The sequence below is a fragment of the Prionailurus viverrinus genome, chromosome C1 (assembly GCF_022837055.1).
Source record: "Prionailurus viverrinus isolate Anna chromosome C1, UM_Priviv_1.0, whole genome shotgun sequence".
NCBI lineage: Eukaryota > Metazoa > Chordata > Mammalia > Carnivora > Felidae > Prionailurus > Prionailurus viverrinus.
The window spans coordinates 101,547,723-101,555,678 of record NC_062568.1 but is presented as its reverse complement, the minus strand read 5'-3'; the positions used below and the strand labels follow the sequence as shown (position 1 = coordinate 101,555,678).

The 7,956-nt window shown below is 45.4% G+C and overlaps 1 pseudogene; it reads right to left on the bottom strand.

Moving 5' to 3' along the window:
• Positions 1 to 264: 264 nt before the first annotated feature.
• Positions 265 to 1,444, bottom strand: LOC125171661 (60S ribosomal protein L32-like; annotated as a pseudogene).
• Between the last annotated feature and the right edge of the window lie 6,512 nt (positions 1,445 to 7,956).

The window sequence follows — 7,956 nt, the reverse complement described above, 5'->3', positions numbered from 1 at the left end:
GTATAGCTGGGTACCTGGCACAAATTAGTCAGAGAGGGGTTAATATACCAATGTATGATGGATCATACTAATGGACCAGCAAAGTAACTTGGTAAAAGTCTCACCTGTTATATATGTCTTTATCCTCTACCTTAGAGCTTGAATGCCTACCAAGTTACTTAACCTACACCTTAAGAACCTTAGTTCTTTCCGGGGAGTAAGGGCATAAATCAGAATCCCTCAGGGACTGGTTTTATTTATTTTTATTTTTATTTTTTTGTAGTTTTATGGTTTTATTAACACAAATTTATGTGCACATAAGCTGTCTGTCCATTCATTTTCTTCACTGCGCAGCCTGGCACTGGGATTCCAGACTCTGATGGCCGGCTGGGCTGCTCTTTCCACACTGGCTTTGGGGTTCTTGGAGGAGCCATTGTAAGCAATCTGCACAGGAAGATTTGCTGCACATCAGCAGCACTTCAAGCTCCTTGACCTTGTGGACTAGGAACCTCCGGAAGCCACTGGGAAGCATGCGTTTTATTTTCTTGTTGCTCCTGTAACCAACGTCGGCCATCAAGATCTGGCCCTGGAATCTTCTGCGCACTCTATTGTCAGCGCCTCTGGGTTTTCGCCAATTGCACTTCATTTTGACATATCGGTCTGAATGGTGCCAGATGAACTTCTTGGTCCTCTTTTTAAGGGTCTTGGCCTCCACCAGAGGTCTGAGGGCGGCCATGATGCCGAGTAACAGACGGCTGCCGCCTCGAGCGCCCAGGAAGAGAGGGGAAGGTGGCGCGCGAGGGCTGATGGGACTTCTCGGGAGTGGTTTTGAAATGCGCTCGTCAGCTTCCACAGCGCCACCCTTGCTATCCAGCCATAACTTGAGGGTTAGAGTATGGGAGAATGCAGCTCTAACATACCGAAAAAAAATCATCCCCAGGGAATTGTGATTACTCTGAGCCTAATTCTGCTTCCATACCCTGTGGAGGCCACAGATCCTGCCAAACCCTGATATGGTACAATAAGAACTGCCCCGTGATGTGAGTTAGGAACAGAGCCGGAAATGGAATGCAGGTCCCTTGATTGCCACCCCGATGCCCTTTTCAAGGCAGTCTTTCCACAGGGATTATCTTCAATTCATCATTTGAAATTGGAAATACATTATATCAGCTGCAATCATTTAAAATGTTAACAAGAACTAGTTTTCTATGTTTCCGGAGATAGACTAACACTCTACAAAATTAGAAAGAGCTTGGAGGAGAAGTAAAAGATCAGGAGTGAGAGTATTTCAGATGCTCAAACATGCTACACACTATGGGAAAACAATGAATTTAGGAAATAGTTGCCTTGGAGATGAAACCCAACATCCCACTTACCAGCTGTGGGAACTTGAATCAATTACTTCACCTTCCTTTATCTTTGTTTCCTTATTGGGGTTATTGGAGATAATAATGCCTATCTCTTGGTGTTGTTGAGAGAATTGAATGATATCATTTATAAAGAGACCTTCTTGCTTAACAACAGTGGAAAGGATAGTAGTCATAATAGGAGTGGCTGTGACACAATAATTTCTGATTTCCCTCCTTATTCTCCCTAACTTGGCAGTAGGTTGGAAGAGGGGTAGCCTTTATTCAGTAGGACCAGCAGAAGGCATCTCAAAAAGTTTATTTTGAAGATAACAGAGGAGAGTATTTTACGCTTCATATTTCACTAAGAGTATTCCCTATGGCCTTGTAGAATTATTGGAGAAAATGACCCTGCAGAGAGAGAGAGAGAGAGAGAGAGAGAGAGAGAAAGACCTTTCAGATCCGACATTTATCCTGCTTGACTCCAGGACACTCTGGAATACAGATATCGTTATCTTGTGTGGCCCGGGACAAGTAATTTATTCTCTTTTCACTTTCTTCCCCAACTGTAAAGTGAGGTGGTGGGACACAGCTATGGCTATCATTATATGTGTCTTTAAGATTACAGTGCCCCCAGGTAAGGGTTCTTGCCCTAACGACGGTTGACCTGATGATTTTTACCCTTATGAGACCTGTCTAATTGGCAACCAATAGATAATACGAAGCCAAAACAGTAGGAAGAAGGTAGTAAGGCAAGTTTCTCACAGGCAATGGTGCTCATACCCTGCCCTCCCCCACAGCTCAGGTAATAAGCACAGCCGGGATGCCCTCTGCTCTTCTGCATTTATGGAGCCTGCAAAGTGTGCACCCCAACAGGCACACGATGAAAGCGCGGAAATATTTGGATTCATGCTGAATTCTCTATGAAACTGTAAATTTCTATATTGCTATCACTGCCGTAGGAAAGAAAGAATGGAAAGCTGACGGCCCCTCCTCCTCCTCTACCTGTTACCCTTTCTTAAAAGCCTATCAATCCACGGAGATAGGAGGCCCTCCTGTGCCTCTCCAAACCAGTGAACAACCAAAGAAAACTAATCGCACATATTTGTGTATATATATACATATACATATATATGATACACACATATATGTGTGTATATATATACATATATATGTATATGCATCATAATATATTAATATAAATTATATGCTTAATTATATATAATTGTGTGTATGTGTATGTATATATATTTATATGTTGTATATATACATACACATATATAAAACACATGATAGTGATCCTAATAGTAGTGGTTATAAAAGTCCTACTTTCCTTCCTTATTCTGCTATACTGTACCGTATATCGTCTGTTGTCCCATAGAGTAGCCACACTTAATGGGATGGTGATAGTAAAGGGAGCATACCATACAACAAAATGTGTCCTAGGAGTCCAGACACCCATGCCACTTCCCGGATAGCATCTGGAGGCTGGGAGGCTGGGACTTCTAAAGAAGCACGCACATGGGGGGGCAAATCAAGGGAGTGGATACAAAGGGTGTGATCTGGGGCAGCTGGGACCACTGCACCTGCAGCCGGTGGCAGTGTCTGTTCAACCGTACCCAAGAGAGGGGATATATTTATGTCCTGAAATTACGTGGCCATGGCCCTCTTGGAAATAGGAACATCTCTCGTGACTTGTAAAACACATTATGTCGCTCTACAGAACACACGATTTTGTGTCTTCGGATAGCCTTGTCCTCACTGGATTTAAATCTGAGTTGCATCCACAGTACTACAAAAAGACGTCCTAAAAGGACCTCGGTCTACAGAGAGAAGACAGACAGCAACGGACTGTCTCAATTTTTGTTGGCAGTCGGAGGGAAACAAAGGAGTGACATTCAGGGCACACGCCAACCAAGGACGTAAGTCGGACTCCAGTAAACAACGGTTGTGCTATTTCTAATCTATATCCATCCTAGTTTTTGCTCATCACAGCCTGATAGAAGTCCACATGTGGAAAAAAAGACTGTTAGATTCTCCAGAAAATGCTGCTTCTCTTCTTCCGCATCAGTGCTCATTTGCCCCAGCTTGGTGTTTCCCTGGGGCTTGGGACTGACACCTGGGACTGACTCCCTGGGACTGACACCTGAGAGAAATCACGGCTCACCTTAAGGCTGCTCGAGATAATGGGCTTTATGCTCCACGGTTTTATGTTCTGTTGGACAAACCTTCAAAAGGAGAGAGGGAAACGTAGCGACAGTGGCATAGAGCAATTTATACTCTTAACTTGGGGCACTTCAGAGAACACCTATATTCACTCCAAGAAACCCGGATGGCGCCCTGCCACCATTTCTCTTTGCAAAGGCTTGGGGGCCTCCTGGTACGTGCCACGGGCCTTTTTCACCTCGTTCTCCGGTACTATTTTCCAGCACAATCATCCAAGACCCCACTACCCCAGCTGCAGCCCTACAAAAACCTACCGTATCAAAGAGTAGCTGCTACCCTATCATGCAGTTTGGGCATTACTTTCTTACCACTGCTGCAGCCAAGGACCGCACGTTTGGTGGCTTAACACAACACACATCTATTCTCTCATATTTCTGGAGGTGGGCAATTCTAACATCAAGGTGTTAGCAGGGCTGCATTGCCTCCGGAGATTGTGAGGACGACCTGTTTTCCATCTTTTCCAGCGTCGAGGGGTTGCCCACAAGGTCTTAGCTCTGGACCCTTCTCCTTCAAAGCCAGCTGCCTGACACCCTCAGATCTGTCTGACTCTTTCATCTGCTTCTGTCACCACATCTTGGACCCAGACTCTCTGCCTCCCTATTATAATAACACTTGTGATTACAGCGGGGCAGGGTTTTTCTCTCCATCCCAACCTCCCTAACAACCCCGTCCGCAAAGTCTCTTTTGACATATAAGGTGTTATATTCCCAGCTTCCAAATATCCAGACGTAGACATCTTTAGAGGGACCATTATTTAGCCGTCTGCAGATACCTTGACTCTGAATCTCGGGTTTTGTTTGCTTTCTCTCTCCCAATGGGTCTTCCTGAGGGAATTCTCACTAGATTAGCAGCTGATTAACACCCCTTCGATTGGGTCCATTAAACAACACTCAACTAAATGTCTTTTAAACTTGTTTCAGCCATGGGATTAAAAGCTTCTGGGGCTTCTTTTTGGAATACGTCTTAATATATATATGGCGGCTTGAGAATTGAGACTTAACTGGATAACATTACAGGAGGCAATGGCAGGGGGTGGTACACTTTTAACTTCCCACAGAGCATTCTTCATGGATCTTAGAACCTGGTTGTGCCTCAGTTTGGACCCTTTTCATCTGGATTCCCAATACATAAGAGGGAAAGGCAAAGTTGGCCTGCCCTTTGAATTGCAGAGTGGAGACATGTTTTCATGCATATAATAATTTGTATCCCCTCTTGAGTTTGCATAAGGGAAATTTCACCAGCACCAGAAGAGGATGAGCGTTCCACAGAGTGGGGGAGAGGGCCAGCAGGGGGAAGTTCTGGGAACAGAGGATCCATTTCGCACCTTCGCCTAAGGCCGTCCCTAAAGCGTATCTGATGGGAGAGACCAAAGTAGTAACTTAACGGGAAAGCACAAGATGACCTGGAAAAAAAGACAAACTTTCTTTACACTCAGAAATACCCAGCCACGTCCAGTGTTTGAAGCTTGTACTACGAAGCAATAAATAAAAAACGGAAACAGAGGAATCAGCTGTGTGGCCTCCACCCCTCTCTCGCCATTCACCCAAGCGATGGACATATGTTTAAATCTGGTAATCTAGACCCTCACTGGAACTCTTCAGGCCCAGTTCCGTGGGCCAGTGACACAGGAGCAGGCGTGAGGCTACAGTGACCAACACACAAGCCCAGGTTGTCTGCTTGTCACCCAAGTTTGTCTGCTACCCGAACACTACATGATGCCAGACAAGACAGCTCATTCCTCGAAGGACAAGGGAGATGGTAGAAACCTGGGGCCTGACATGTACAGAGTTCATTTGGATTCTAGAAAAATGCCACCACTTCCGAGGCAATCACTGAGGCTCCTTCAGTTTCTCGTCCTTTACCGACAAAGAACAGGGTTGATTTGAGAAATGAATGAAATACCGCACGCAAATTGCTGCTATGAAGGAATTGTTGAGGCACATTCTGCTGAACGTGTAGGAATTTTAGTCCCTTCCTCCCTCTGCCATCACCTCTTAACGAAATGGGTTGCCACCAGTGGTGTGTGTTTATGGGTAAGATACTACCTATAAGCTCTCAGCTTTAACAGGAGCTGAATGGAGAGGAGCTAAACCCTCCTCCTTCCTCCCCAAATCATGGGGACTGTGGTTCATTCTTTCCATGGCCTCTCAGCTGTTGATATACTTGTGGAGTGCCCACGACTGCTACTCCAGTTTCCTCTTTTTGGGTAGATGAGGTGGCCAAGGGCACCTTGAACAGGAGGGAGTTATGGGCTCCCCCTTGGCTTATGCTCCCGGTGGCTCCCACCCTGGTGGAGGCTGCTGGTAATTATTTGGTTGCACACTGTCTTCAAAGTTCAAACTTGCCTCGTATCTCCCTGCCCTCTTGGGAAGTTTATATCATCTCCGCTGTCGCCTGAGTTTTATGTGCCTTCTGTGTGTTTCTCCAGTCACACCTGTTGTGGCTTATGACTTATCCATCCGGTGCCCTTTCAAACATAATTACACAGAATGGCTGAGACCAAACGTAAAATAAATATACATTTAGTGGTTCTCTGTAAGCTCTGTTAACCTGCCCTCATTAAGTCACATTACTCAGGGTCAGATTCTATTCTATGACAGAGACAGGGGAACAATTTAAGCCAGGGGATTACCAAATATTTTTGTCTGAAGACAGAAAAACTGTTGGCTGCACCTGTGCCCGGAACGAGCCCCAGGTCCTGCCTCTGCCCCTGTAACCCTTTCTTGCGCAGATACTCAGGAACCCACAAACGACTTCTCGGCGCCAGGAGCTCCAAAGACATCAACTTCAAATGATTTCAATGGACGCATTCTGTTACAACCTCGCTGTCTGTATAGCTCTGTGCATGTTTGTCTAGAATGCTACCTTTTCTCACGACCTCTCCTGCTACCACCCCAAGGGAAGCCACACCACAATCCCTCCCCTGGACTGCTGAGTACTTCTTGTTCTGGCCTTTGTGGCTCCAACCGTCCACACTTAGACCGGCATGCAGATAGATAAATGGAAGTCAGACGATGTCAGGCTACTCCAAATGCCCCATGATTTCGTGATGCAGTGCAGAAGCCTGAGTCCTTCAAGCTGCCAACAATACCTGGTCAGCCCAGCCTCGCCCCTTGGGCCACAAGACCCTCCACTTACTCCTCTCCTCCTTCCTTGATTCCCTCTCAGCTCCCCACACACCCAGGGTCTGCTCTCCCAGCAGTCTGTTGACTTGCTTTCTCCCCTGCTTACCAACTACCACCCCCGCCCCGTGGGACATCACCCACTCCTCCCACCTTTCCTATCAACACTTTTTGAATCTAAACTCATTCAAAGAATGCCTTTTCTAAGGTTCTGCCTTATTACTTTCAGTGGAGTATTTAACACAAATTAACATATTTCTCGTGTGTGTGTGTGTGTGTGTGTGTGTGTGTGTGTATAGATAGATAGATAGATATCTACATATATACTTTAATTTTTTGAGTTTCTCTATTCAAAGGAAACGTCCCTGAGGGCAGAGGGGTTTGCTGATTTTGTGGCTGGTCAATCTCGAACACAATTCCTGGGACAAAATAGACACTCGCTATGTATTTGTTGGAAGAATGGACCTATAGGAGTTATCTTCAAATTAAAAAAAAAAGCGTGTGCAAACATTTCTTCAAAATATCTCTTTCAGGAAAGCTGAAAGTATAAACAGGGAAGAAACTGGGAAGAAGTGTGATTTTTGTGGCTGAAGTGTGATCGCCATCTTATTAGCCGATGGTGTATGCATGGCACTATATGCCAGGCTCTGTTCTCAGAACCTTGCACAGATTTACACAATGTATCTTCACGACAAACCAATGATAGGGTCACTATTCTTTCCCCATTATAGACATGCAGAAACGAAAGCACAGAGAGGTTAGGAAACTTATCCAATGTCACACAGCTAATAACACGGGTGAACTTGATTTTGTCTGCTGTCACCGCATCCCACTGGTCTGGTACATCCCAGGCCTCACAGGGTGACGCCTGAGAAATCCACAGAACCACTGGAGTTCTCAGGGATTGAGTTTAACAACCACCCATCTGTAGGCTGAGGTACAGGCCATGAGTGAGACTATATGATCTGGCCAGATCAGTCTTCTTCTACCCATGTATACATGCATGTGTAGGTGTCATTTCCTTTTTTGTTCGTTTTTGGAATGGATGTCTCATCCTCATCCACCTGGCGAACTGCCGTCTGGCTGTGGCAAGGCTCTGCTATGAAACCCCGCAGAGTTAACGTGTCCCTCAATCAATTGTGCACACGTAGTAATGCGCTTTTCCTATCGATTGACTATTACTCACTTCATACTAATTACTCACTTAAATCCTAACTCCCTTAATAGACCACGAACTCCTTGAAGATGAAGACCATGTGTTTGTTGCCTCTGCAAGCCCAGAA